Raw genomic sequence first — 12373 nt, forward strand, 5'->3', positions numbered from 1 at the left:
GGTTTAGCTTTGTCCAGACACAAGGGAGCACCCAGTATAAGTCAAAACAAATCCCTTTCAGGGTTAGAGTGATGCATAGATTATGCAAAAAAGATTAGAGAACTCTGGGTAGTTCCCAAGTTTAGGTGGAGAGCAGCTCCAGTAAGGAGCACCCTGCAACACCAGCGACACTCTAGATTTGCTCACCTCAAATGTCTGTTTATCTAGCAAAGTTTTTCAGCAATGGATCAGCACAGTGCTATCCACGCCGTGCTAGATAGTTACAAAGGGCCACATGTACGAAGTATAGTTTTTGCGACTCGCAAATTGCGAGTCAGAGCGACTCGCAATTTGCGACTCGCAAAACCTTAGGTTCAACAGTGTCAATGACAATATTTGTGATTCGCAAGGGGGGCAAAAATTATCTACCTCATGAATATTCATGAGATAGGTCTCAATTTGCGCCCCCCTTGGGAATGGCGGTGCTCACATGGATGGTGGCCTGCTGGAGACAGCAGACCACCATGTCTGTGACTGCTTTTAAATAAAGCAATTTTTTTTATTTTTTTTTAAATGCCGCTCGTTTTCCTTAAAGGAAAACGAGATGCATTTCAAAAACAAAAAATGAAAAGTTTTCTTTTCATTTTGTCAGAGCAGCTGACCACTGCCTGCTCTGCAAAAATGTTTTTGCTGCCATTCACAAAGGGGAAGGGGTCCCCTGGGGACCCCTTCCCATTTGCAAATGGGTTAGCACCAGTTTGAAACTGGTGCTAAATGCGATCATTTTGCAAACCCATTCAAGGTCACAAAACAATCATTCATGGGACTGCGACTCACAATTAGGAAGGGAACACCCCTTCCTAATTGCGACTCGCAAACCCTTTTTGCGATTCAGTAAATAGTTTCCCAGATTACAAAAATGGGTCTGTACATCCCAAAGTGCATTTTGCACGTTGCAAACTTCCCAATTTGCTGTTTGTGACATGCAAAATGCTACGTACATGTGACCCAAAGTCTTTTGCCATTTGTACAGCAAAGTCTTTAAGCGTAGGTTTGACACAGTGTCAACCTTGGCAATATATATTCATATACATATAAATATTTAACCCTGAGTAAATATACATTTGTTAAAAAGGTTTAAAGAGTATGTGTGTAATTTATTGTTATGACATAGTAGCAATACATATTTCCCAAAGAGCTATACAGATCTAGAATATATACATAATCAGACTAAAAATATTTATCAACTCAGGCATATGCAGCCAATTGCGGTTTGAACATGGTGTTTTTGAAGGAAAGAGTCAACTCTTGAGTAGTCTTCTGAAGACAAGATAGTTATCTGTGGATCTTATATCTGGGGTAAAGAATTCCATAGTTTAGCTGCTTGAACTGAGAAGGATGTACCACCTATAGTCTTTTTCTTGTATGATAGTGTTCTAAGCCAAGGTGCCAATCTTGAGCAGAGGTTTCTTTGTTAAATGTATTTGGTTATTTTGTTTCTGATAAAAAAGCGGTCGTGTTCCATGCATAGCGTTGTAGGTGAGACAAAGCAGCTTGAAGGAGGATCTTCTGACAACGAGTAACCAGTGTAGAGCTCTCAAGGCAGGGGAGATGAGGGCTTGTGGCTTTACATGTAATAGTAGCCTGGCCGCGGAGTTCTAAATAAGTTGTAGTTTTCTCATAATAGATAGAGATTACCCATGGTAGAGTCCATTGGCATAATTCAGTTTGGAGAGAGACAGAGAAATAGTAGCCTGCACCTTGTGTGGAAATCCGAGTTGGGGAAGATGCGTTGCAGAGTCTTCAAGGTGATGAAACCTGTTTGTGCTAATTTGTCCACTTGGGCATTCACTGTAAACTTGGAGTCCATGGTAGTTCCAAGGTTTTTAACTTCCTTTGATAATTGAGGAGATGGTCCGAGATCGTCAGGCCAGGTGCACAATGGTTCATAATGTTTCCACTCGCACATGAGTATTTCAGTTCTGGAGGCATTTAGTTTGAAATGGCTCCAATTCTACCACTGATCAATGGCTCAGTTCTGGTAATAATACCATGTAGATGTTGAAAATCAAAGGTGAGATGATTGATCCTTTGGGGGACCCCTGCTTTTGTGATGTATCGTTCGGACAACAAGGGGGGATAATAGTTAATATTAGTTCAGTTTTTAAGGTAGGATGTAATCCAGTCGAGAGCTGTCCCTTCTATGCCAGCTTCGTGGAGTCTTTGAATTAGGGTGTCATTGTCAACCATATCAAAGGCAGCTGAGAGGTCTAAGAGAGTGTGGTCAAATGTGTTTTTAAGATCATCCCAGATTGCTATGAATGCCGATTCAGTGCCTTTTCCTGGGCAGAATCCAGTTTGGTAGTCTGAAAGTATGGAATAGTTTTCAATTAATTGTTACATCTGAGTGAATGCTGCTCTTTCTATCAGTTTGCCCAAGAAAGGTCCATCTGTGATTGGTCTGTGGTTGTTGGGGTCCTGCGGGTCTAGGATTGTTTTTTTTAATAACGGACATATGTATGCCTTTTTCAGGTCTTCAGGAAAAGTTCCTGTAGTTAAGAGCAGTCTTCTTACAGGTGTGGGAACAGAATTAGATAAAAGAATGTGAATGAAGATGTGTGGTGGACAAGGGTCAGAAGGGCTACCGGAAGGCCCATTTGCTTTGACCAAATCCATACATTCACCTTGTGATATTTGTTTGAAGGACTGTGGAGGCTGGGTTGGTTTATTCTTAGAGGGGATTTTAGGAAAGGGGTTGGTGCTGATGGTTTTCTCTTGTCTTAAATAGGAGTCCAATGTGCTGCCTTGGTTGTGTAATGAGTTGCAAATTTGTTCATGAAATCTTGAGTAGTGCGATGACTTCCTTCCATGCATTTAAGTTTTCAAAATTAATTGAGAATTTTATAAAATTCTTTGGTTGCAGATTTAGCATTTTGAATTCTGTCTGAGAAGTACTTCTTTTTAGCTTTTTTGATTGATGATTTGTATATTCTGTTAAGTTTGTGAAGCTCCAGTTTATCTTGAATGTTGTTTGTTTTGAGCCAGGTCTGATGCAACCTTCTGATTTGTTGCTTTATCTGTTTAAGTTCCGTGTTTCTCAAAGGTATTGGTTTTCTTCTGTCCTGTTTAGTTTTTCTGAGTGATATTAGGATATCAAAAGCTTCCTGTAGCCACTCAAAGTTTTGGAACATAATTAATTGTATCTAGATCTGTGTTGGCTGTTAGTTGTGTTTCTAAGTCATCAAAATTGAGTTTGCTCCATGGTCGATAGGTGCATGCATTTAAGTAGTTGTGGGGTGTTATGATTTGTGGTGTTTTATGTCGGAAAGTTATCAAATGGTGGTCTGACCATGTGATTGATGTGATGCTATGAATGGTGACTAGTTCAGGCTTAGAAAAAATGACATTTAGGATATGTCCAGGGATGTGTGTGGGATTGTGTACAATCTGATGTATGTTCGATGCAAATTGACCAGTGGTGATAGCTTTTGGATGGAGCATATTGGGTTTGTCAAACCAAATATTTAGGTCCCCAAAATGCATATGAGTGTAATGTAATAAGGTTTGAGACTATGGTGGTCATTACAACCCTGGAGGTCAGTGTTAAAGCGGCGGTAAGACCGCCAAAAGGCCGGTGGAAAAAAAATTGGAATCACGACCGTGGCGGAAACCGCCAACAAAGACAGCCACTTTAGCACTCCGACCGCCAAGGCGGTACAAACAAACAGCGCGGCGATCATCGCCAACAGACAGGCGGAAGACAATGTACCGCCCACACTATTACAGCCTACCAATCCACCACCTTTTCCGGGGCGGATTCACCACGAACAAAAACACAGGGGAAACAGGACTTCAAAGGGAAAACGCTCACCTCTACATACCCCACGAGGAACCAGGGCGCCATGGAACCAGAGCTACACATTTTCCCTGCCCTTATCTTCTTGCTCCTCTACCAGAAGCACGAATGCCGGTGGCGAAGACCACGGTGAGTACTGCACCTACGACACAGGGGAGGGGGAGGGAAAAGAGAGTGACACACACACAACACGCAACACCCCCACCCCCACCCTCACCCACGACAACATACACACTAATACAGCATGATACATTACAGTTACACTCCCCAAACCCCCTGGAAGAATGCAAAGACAAAAGGAAATGAGTGTAACCCTTGTAATATATTAAAATCCAGTACGCTAAAATATATATACACTTTTAACAAATATATACACCAAGAATAGTAGTCCAGGTATTGCTCCATTGAAGTCTGTGGAACACTGGGCCCACACTGCATGGGCGAGGCCCACACTCAATACCCGAACATGACGGAGAGAACACTGCAGAGGCATCAGATAGCAATAAAACAGGCACCTCAGGGGGAAGGGAAAGGGGGGGCACCTCAGCCGGTTGACTGCACGACGCCAAATCCACGAGGGGGCCACATGCCCACTGTTCAATCCTGGGGCGTGAAAAGCCACAGTCTCTAAAGTCTCTACAGTGGGAAGTTTGTCCACTGTTCATTCCTGGGGAGTGCAAAGCCACAGTCTCTCAAGTCTCTACAGTGGGTGGTTTGTCCACTGTTCAATCCTGGGGAGTGCAAAGCCACAGTGTCTCAAGTCTCTACAGTCGGTGGGTTGCCCACTGTTCAATCATGGGGAGTGCAAAGCCACAGACTCTCAAGTCTCTACAGTGGGTGGTTTGCCCACTGTTCAATCCTGGGGAGTGCAAAGCCACAGTCTCACAAGTCTCTACAGTGGGTGGTTTGCCCACTGCTTTATCCTGGGGAGTGAAAAGCCACAGTCTCTCAAGTCTCTACAGTGGGTGGGTTGCCCACTGTTCAATCCTGGGAAGTGCAAAGCCACAGTCTCTCAAGTCTCTACAGTGGGTTGTTTGCCCACTGTTCAATCCTGGGGAGTGCAAAGCCACAGTCTCTCAAGTCTCTACAGTGGGTGGTTTGCCCACTGTTCAATCCTGGGGAGTGCAAAGCCACAGTCTCACAAGTGGATAACAGGATTCTGGAGGGGGCTTTGTGCCCAGAGTGCTTCATCCTGCCAAGGACTGTGTGAGTGGATGTGATACTCCACTGGTTCTGGAGGGGGCTTTGTGCCCAAAGTGCTTCATCCTGCCAAGGACTGTGTGAGTGGATGCCTTTCTCCACTGGTTCTGGAGGGGGCTATTTGCCAAGAGTGCTTCATCCTGCCAAGGACTTTGTGAGTGGATGCCTTTCTCCACTGGTTCTGGCGGGGGCTTTGTGCCCAGAGTGCTTCATCCTGCTCGTGGCGGGCTCAGTAGCGTCATTGCCCTTGGCGATCACGGGCCAGCTGTGCTTGTGGCAGAGGTGTCCTGTTCAGCAGTGCTTGTGGCGGAGGTGTCCTGTTCAGCGGTGCTTGTGCCGGCAGTGTCCTTGGCAGCGGTGCCTGTGGCAGAGGTGTCCTGTTCAGCGGTGCTTGTGGCTGCGGTGTCCTTGGCAGCGCTGCCTGTGGCGGAGGTGTCCTGTTCAGCAGTGCTTGTGGCAGCGGTGTACTGTTCAGCGGTGCTTGTTGCAGCGGGGTCCTTGGCAGCAACTCAGCTGCTGGCAGTCCTGTCTGGCCCAGCGGGGCTGGTGCTGGCAGTCCGGTCTGGCCCAGCGGGGCTGGTGCTGGCGGTCCTGTCTGGCCCAGCGGGGCTGATGGCGGTGGCCTCCTGGCCAGCGGGGCTGATGGCAGTGGCCTCCTGGCCAGCGGGGCTGATGGCGGTAGCCTCCTGGCCAGCGGGGCTGATGGCGGTGGCCTACTGGCCAGCTGGGATGATGGCGGTCGCCTCCTGGGCAGCGGGGATGATGGCGGTCTTCTCCGACGTGCTGCTCTTCCCAGACTTGCCGGGTTTCTGTGCCCCTTCCCCACCTTGGAAGGTGTTGCAGCTGACTCCACACTCCCACCTGTAACCCTGGGAGCGGCTTTGGTGGCCGGAGTCTTCCCCCTCTCCCGCCGGGCACTGGCCAACGTTTCATGCTTGACAGGTGGGGGACTGTCCGTGCTGTGGCTCCTTGCCACACTGGCTGCCCTGCTGTCTGGTGCACTCCAGAATCCGGTGACTACTGGCACCACTGGTCCCGGAGATGTTGTGGCTGAGGTGCTAGGTTGGGACCTGGAGAGTCGGGCCCTAGGAGACTGACGGGGTGGGGGAGGTGAGGGAAAGAGGTCAAGGGTGGAGAGGAAAAGTTTCTTGGGAACACTGGGACGGGTAGCTGGAGGGGGTTTGGGAGTGGAGGAAGAGGTTGTGGTTGTGGGAGGTGTACGTTTGGTGACTTTGGGTGAAGGTGCATGCGCTGGAGGCTGTCGTGAGGTGGATGGCTGTTGGGTGGGTGTGTGCCTGCGTTTGTGTATCTTGGGAGGTGGCATCACAGACACACTGGGAGAGGACACAGGGGACGTGTGAATGGTAGTGGGGGTGGTGACTGCACGTTAGCGGGGTGTGGTGGTGTGTGTGCTGGTGATGGGAGTAGTGGCTGTAGATGTAGTGCATGCAGGTGTGAGGTGTGAATGGAGATGAGACTGGGAGGGAGGAGGGAGATGAGGATGAGGTGGACACAGTGGAGGCAGTGGATGTTGGTGTGTCTGCATGTGTGTGATGCTTGCGTGAGTGCCTGTGGGATGTGTGGTGCTTATGTTTGCCAGAGATTCCCTTGTGTGTTGAGGTGTGTGCATGCTGGTCTGATGGTGTGCTTGGGGTAGTCTGAGGTACAGGGGTGTGGGTCTTGGTGGAGGAAGTTGGAGGGGGGAGGCTAGAGATAGGGACAATAGCTGCCATCAGTGCTGAGGCCTGAGTCTGAAAAGCTCGCTGAAGGGCTGCCTGACCAGAATGAATGCCCTCCAGGAATGCATTGGTTTGTTGCAACTGCCTCTCTACGCCCTGGATGGCATTCAAAATGGTAGACTGCCCAACAGTGAGGGACCTGAGGAGGTCAATGGCCTCCTCACTGAGGGCAGCCTCCTCACTGAGGGGGCAGGGCCTGAGGTGCCTGGGGGGAAGGTGATGCCCATCCTCCTGGGTGAGCGGGCACGGGGCAAAGGCTAAGGGGCTGCTGAGAGGGCGATGCTGGTAGGGGGTGTGGCGGCTGTACCTGTAGATGCGGGGGGCACAGATGTGGCCGTCACCACAAGGGAGCTCCCGTCAGAGGACGAATCCGTATCACTGGTGTCAGCTCCTGTCCCCGCCGTGGAGCTCCCCTCGCCTTCCGTCCCACTGGTGAATTCCGAGTCCGAAGTCTCGCCCTCCAGGGCCATGTGGGATGCAGCTCCCTCCTGCTCCAGTGCCACTGCTCTTCCGCCTGATTATGCTAATGCACACAAGAACAGGGAGACCACAAAAAGGGGGGGAACAACAGAAGAAAGACATTTTGCTTGCATGCATTACCGCTACCATTGGCGGACACGACAGACACAGAAGCCTCCTGCACTAAGCCGCGCACTTGGGGTCCACTGTTCAATCCCTGGGACATGGCCTACAAGGCTATGGCCGACATCTGCACACATGGATCTCACAGGAGCCTGACTAGGTGTAGTTGGCACTGTACGCAGGTGGGGTGGGGTGCCACAGGGTCTGCCAGAAGAAGGGGACCTACCTAGCACATTCGCCCTGGCCTAGGGAAACCCACAGCCCACCTCCCCACCCAGACATCTCCACTGCGTGCTGAATCAGCTGACTGAGAGTGTACTCACCCCCTTGTGGCTGCTGTGATGCCCTCAAGCGCCCATCCAACTCCGGGTACGCCATGCCAGGATCCTGAACATCAGGGGGGTCATGGTGCGACGGGCACCCCTCCCACATTGGGAGGCCATCCCCAGCTGGGCCTCCACCGTCTTCTTGCTCCAGCGGCGAATGTCCTCCCATCTCTTACGGCAGTGGGTGCTCCGTCTGTGATAGACCCCCAGGGTCCGGACCTCCTTGGCGATGGCACGCCAGATGTCCTTCTTCTGGTGGGCGCTGACCTACATGAATTGTACAGGGGAAAAAGAAAGTTATTACCAACTGCACCGTCTCAGTCATTGGCCCCCATCCCTACCCTTGACATGTGGCACATGCACTCACAGCCGTTTCATGCACGCCTCAATCTCCCCCCCATCTTTCATCCACCCCACTCCACACAGGCACAGCATGCTCCCAGTGTACTCACCTGTTTGTCTGGAGGACCGTAGAGTAACGTGTACTGGGGGAGGACCCCATCCACAAGTTTCTCCAACTCCTCCGTGCTGAAGGCAGGAGCCCTTTCCCCAGACGCACGAGCCATTGTCTCTTCCAGACTGAGGTCACAGCAGCACTTGCAGTGTAGGTCCTCTCCTGTTGAAGATCAGGTATTGAATGATTGAACAGATAGAAAATGGCGGTCATGTCCGCGGCGGTGCGTACCGTCACAACCGGCGTACATCGTCATTGGCTCCTGGGACCCATAGGGTCCAATGTTAACCAATGCAGAATTGCGCCACGGTCTTCGACCGCCTACCGCGACGGTGTACAACGACAGCGCAGTTACCTCCCATCCCATTGTCCCACTTTACAGGTCGGCAGCCGCCATTTCAGGGGCCCACATGGCTTAATTTTTAACTGCGTCACACATACCTAGGCCTTGCCTCAACACTCATACATGCAAATTTCGGATTATGAATCGTGTTCTGTGCAAGCTGTGGGTACGTACCTCTGAGTTGGTTGACTCTGTGCTCGCTGTTGTCCTTCATAGGCACCGTCCGCTGGGACATGTGAGGAGATGGCGGCATCCTCCGGTGTACAGACCGCTGGCCGACCTGTCGACAATGGAGGAAAGACATGTGATCATCACCTACAGGCTTGATCGTGCCACAATCCTGGAACTGTATCACCAGTTGGAGCCAGACCTGATGTCAGCTATCCGCCATCCCACAGGAATCCCCCCTCTAGTGCAGGTGCTGTCAGTACTCCATTTCCTTGCAAGTGGGTCATTTTAAACAACAGTGGCCATAGCATCAGTGATGTCCCAGGCTATGTTTTCTAACGTGTTGTCCAGAGTGTTGTCTGCCCTGCTGAAACACATACGGTGCTACATCGTTTTCCCTCAGGTGGAGGATTTGCCTACAGTGAAAGGTGATTTCTATGCCCTGGGACATATCCCCAACATCATAGGTGCCATTGATGGGACACATGTGGCTTTGGTACCCCCCCGCAGGAGTGAACAGGTGTACAGAAACCAGAAGAGTTATCATTCGATGAATGTGCAGATGGTGTGTTTGGCAGACCAGTACATCTCCCATGTCAATGCCAAATTCCCTGGCTCAGTGCATGACGCTTACATCCTGCGGAATAGCAGCATCCCTTATGTGATGGGTCAACTCCAGAGGCACCGTGTGTGGCTATTAGGTGAGCACCTGGAAGCAAGTCAGTGGGAATGGTTGTCTGGGTCTGGGGATATCCCTACAGGTTAGTGTGTGTCTAACAGTTGTCCCTCGCCATTTGCAGGTGCCTCTGGTTACCCCAACCTGTCATGGCTACTGACCCCAGTGAGGAATCCCAGGACAAGGGCAGAGGAACGCTACAATGAGGCCCATGGGCGAACTCAGAGGATTATAGAGCGGACCTTCGGCCTCCTGAAGGCCAGGTTCAGGTGCCTCCATATGACAGGTGGATCCCTATTCTACTCACCAAAGAAGGTGTGGCAGATCATCGTGGCCTGCTGTATGCTTCACAACTTAGCTTTGCGACGACAGGTGCCTTTTCTGCAGGAGGATGGTCCAGATGGAGGTGTTGTGGCAGCTGTGGAGCCTATGGACAGTGAAGACGATGGAGCAGAAGAAGAGGACATCGACAACAGGAACTCAGTGATCCTGCAATACTTCCACTGAGACACAGGTAAGAATACAAACCTGCCTACTACATGCACTTTAACACTACTACCTCTCTACTGTCTGTCGTTTTCACCCAGTGTATGGTCACTGAGTTGTCACTTTCCTTTACGATTTCATAGATGTGGGTCCCACTGCGTGACATCTGCTTTGTTTCCTCATGGACTAGAGCTGTGTGACATAGGTATGTTGACATTACAATTGAAAGAGCATTTTGACACTGTAATTGCTAATACACTATTTCGAAATCACAGACAGACTCCAGATTGTTTTGTACTTTAAGAGTGTTTATTTAAGTGCTCAATATTGGAGGGTGCTGTAAAATGGTGAGGGGTGATGGTGGAGGAATGTCCATGGCAGAGTCCAGTCTATTAGTCTCACAGGTGCATTGCCCAAATTGGCATAGGAAGTGGAGCTGGGGCAGTTTGAGGATGGACAGGGTGACAAGGTGGGACAGAAGGATGACAATCAGGGTGGTCTCATTTCTTGGAGGGGGTCTTGGCATTGTTCCCTGTCTTTGTCCTGGATCTCAGGGACCGTTTGCGGGGTGGTTCCCCCTCTGCAGGGGGTGGGGTGCTGGTGTGGTGGTCCTGTGGCAGTGCCTCCTGTCCACCAGCGCCGGCAGAGGTGGTGGGCAGTTCATCATCCAGGCTAGTGTCAGGGGCCCCTTTTAGTGCCACAGTGTCTCTCCTTGTGTTGAGGACTTCCTTCAGCACCTCTACGAGTGGTGCCCAGGGTGGAATTGATGGATCTGAGTTCCTCCCTGAAGCCTAAATACTGTTCCTCCTGCAGCCACTGGGTCTCCTGAAACTTGCCCAGTCCTGTTGCCATCGTCTCCTGGGAATGATGGTAGGCTCCCATGATGTTGGAGAGGGCCTCGTGGAGAGTGGGTTTCCTGGGCCTGTCCTCCCCCTGTCGCACAGCAGCCCTCCCAGTTCCCCTGTGTTCCTGGGCCTCTGTCCCCTGGACCGTGTGCCCACTGCCAGTGCCCCCAGGTCTCTGCTGTTGTTGGGTTGGTGGGTTAGCCTGGGTTCCCTGTGGTGGTGGGCACACTGCTGATTGACGTGTCCTGGGGACAGAGGTATGGGCCTGCTGGGTGGGTGTTGTGCTGGTGTTTCCATAGGGGGGAAGCTCTGTGGTGGCCTCTGACTGTGTCAGGGGAACCGACTGTCCCGAGGTCCAGATGGGCCGGGCTGGTCATCTAGATCCAGTTTGACAGAGCTGCTGTCATCACTGTGGGCCTCTTCTGTTGGTGGTGTGGACATGTGTGGACCCTCCTGTCCAGTAACGTTGGGTAGGGGTCCTGCAGGGGTATAAAAGGATGTTTATTGCATCTGTGTGTGCCATGGTGTGCAATGGGTGGGTGACCGTGTACCCCAGTGCTTGCATTCCTGTGTGGGACCTTGTGAGATGGTGGTTTAGGGAGGTGTATGGGTATGTGCAGTGGCCATGCTTTGGTGATGGGTGTCCATGCTTTGTTGTTTCATGCAGGGCTTGGTGTTGGGATGTGTGGTTTGTGATATTGGGACATTTGTGAGGAGTTGGAGTGATGGGGGTGAGGGCGAGGGTGGCGGTATGTGATGGCATGCAGGTAGGGTGGGGGATATAGTAGTAACGCATTGCCTTACCAGAGTCCATTCCTCCATCTACTCCTGCAAGGCCCTCAGGATGCAGAATCGCCAAGACTTGCTCCTCCCATGTTGTTAGTTGTGGGGGAGGAGGTGGGGTCCGCCGCCAGCCCGATGAACCGCAAGGTGGTGTCTTGAGACCACGGAACACACCTTCCCCCGTAGGTCATTCCACCTCTTCCTGATGTCATCCCTATTTCTTGGGTGCTGCCCCACTGCGTTGACCCTGTCCACGATTCTTCGCCATAGCTCCATCTTCCTAGCTATGGAGGTGTGCTGCACCTGTGATCCGAATTGCTGTGGCTCTACCTGGACGATTTCCTCCACCATGACCCTGAGCTCCTCCTCAGAGAACCTGGGGTGTCTTTGCCGTGCTATGGGGTGGTGTGTGTGTGATGTGTGGGGTGGGGTGTGTAGTGATAAGTTATTTAGTGGTGTGTTCTGTGAGGTGCGTGGAAGTTATGTGGGTGATGGTATTGGGTGCCTGTGGATGCTTGGTAGTAGTTTGTAGTGTCTTTCTCTGGCCTTCTTTCGGTATTTTGGTCGTATGGGTTTGTGGGTAATGTGGGTGTATGTTTTATATTGTAATGGGTGTGTGGGATTGGTGTATGTATGCGTATCAGGTGTGTGTATTTTGATTTGCCCAATGTGGCTGTGTTTTTTAAGAGTGTGTGTATTTTGAGCGCGGCGGTGTGTACCGCCAATGGAATACAGCGGTTGAAAGACTGCCGCGTGGATTCGTGGGTCATGATAGTGTGGGCATATTTCTATTGGCGTGACGGTGGAGGTTTTGTTATCACCAGTTTATCACTGACCTTTGGTGTGGCAGACTTGTGTGGGTGTCTCAATTTTGGCGGATTCCGAGCAGTGGGTCTTAATGACCGTGGCGGAATTCCGCTGCCGGGCTGGGGTGTT

Source organism: Pleurodeles waltl, chromosome 2_2 (assembly GCF_031143425.1).
Source record: "Pleurodeles waltl isolate 20211129_DDA chromosome 2_2, aPleWal1.hap1.20221129, whole genome shotgun sequence".
In the NCBI taxonomy this organism is placed as follows: domain Eukaryota; kingdom Metazoa; phylum Chordata; class Amphibia; order Caudata; family Salamandridae; genus Pleurodeles; species Pleurodeles waltl.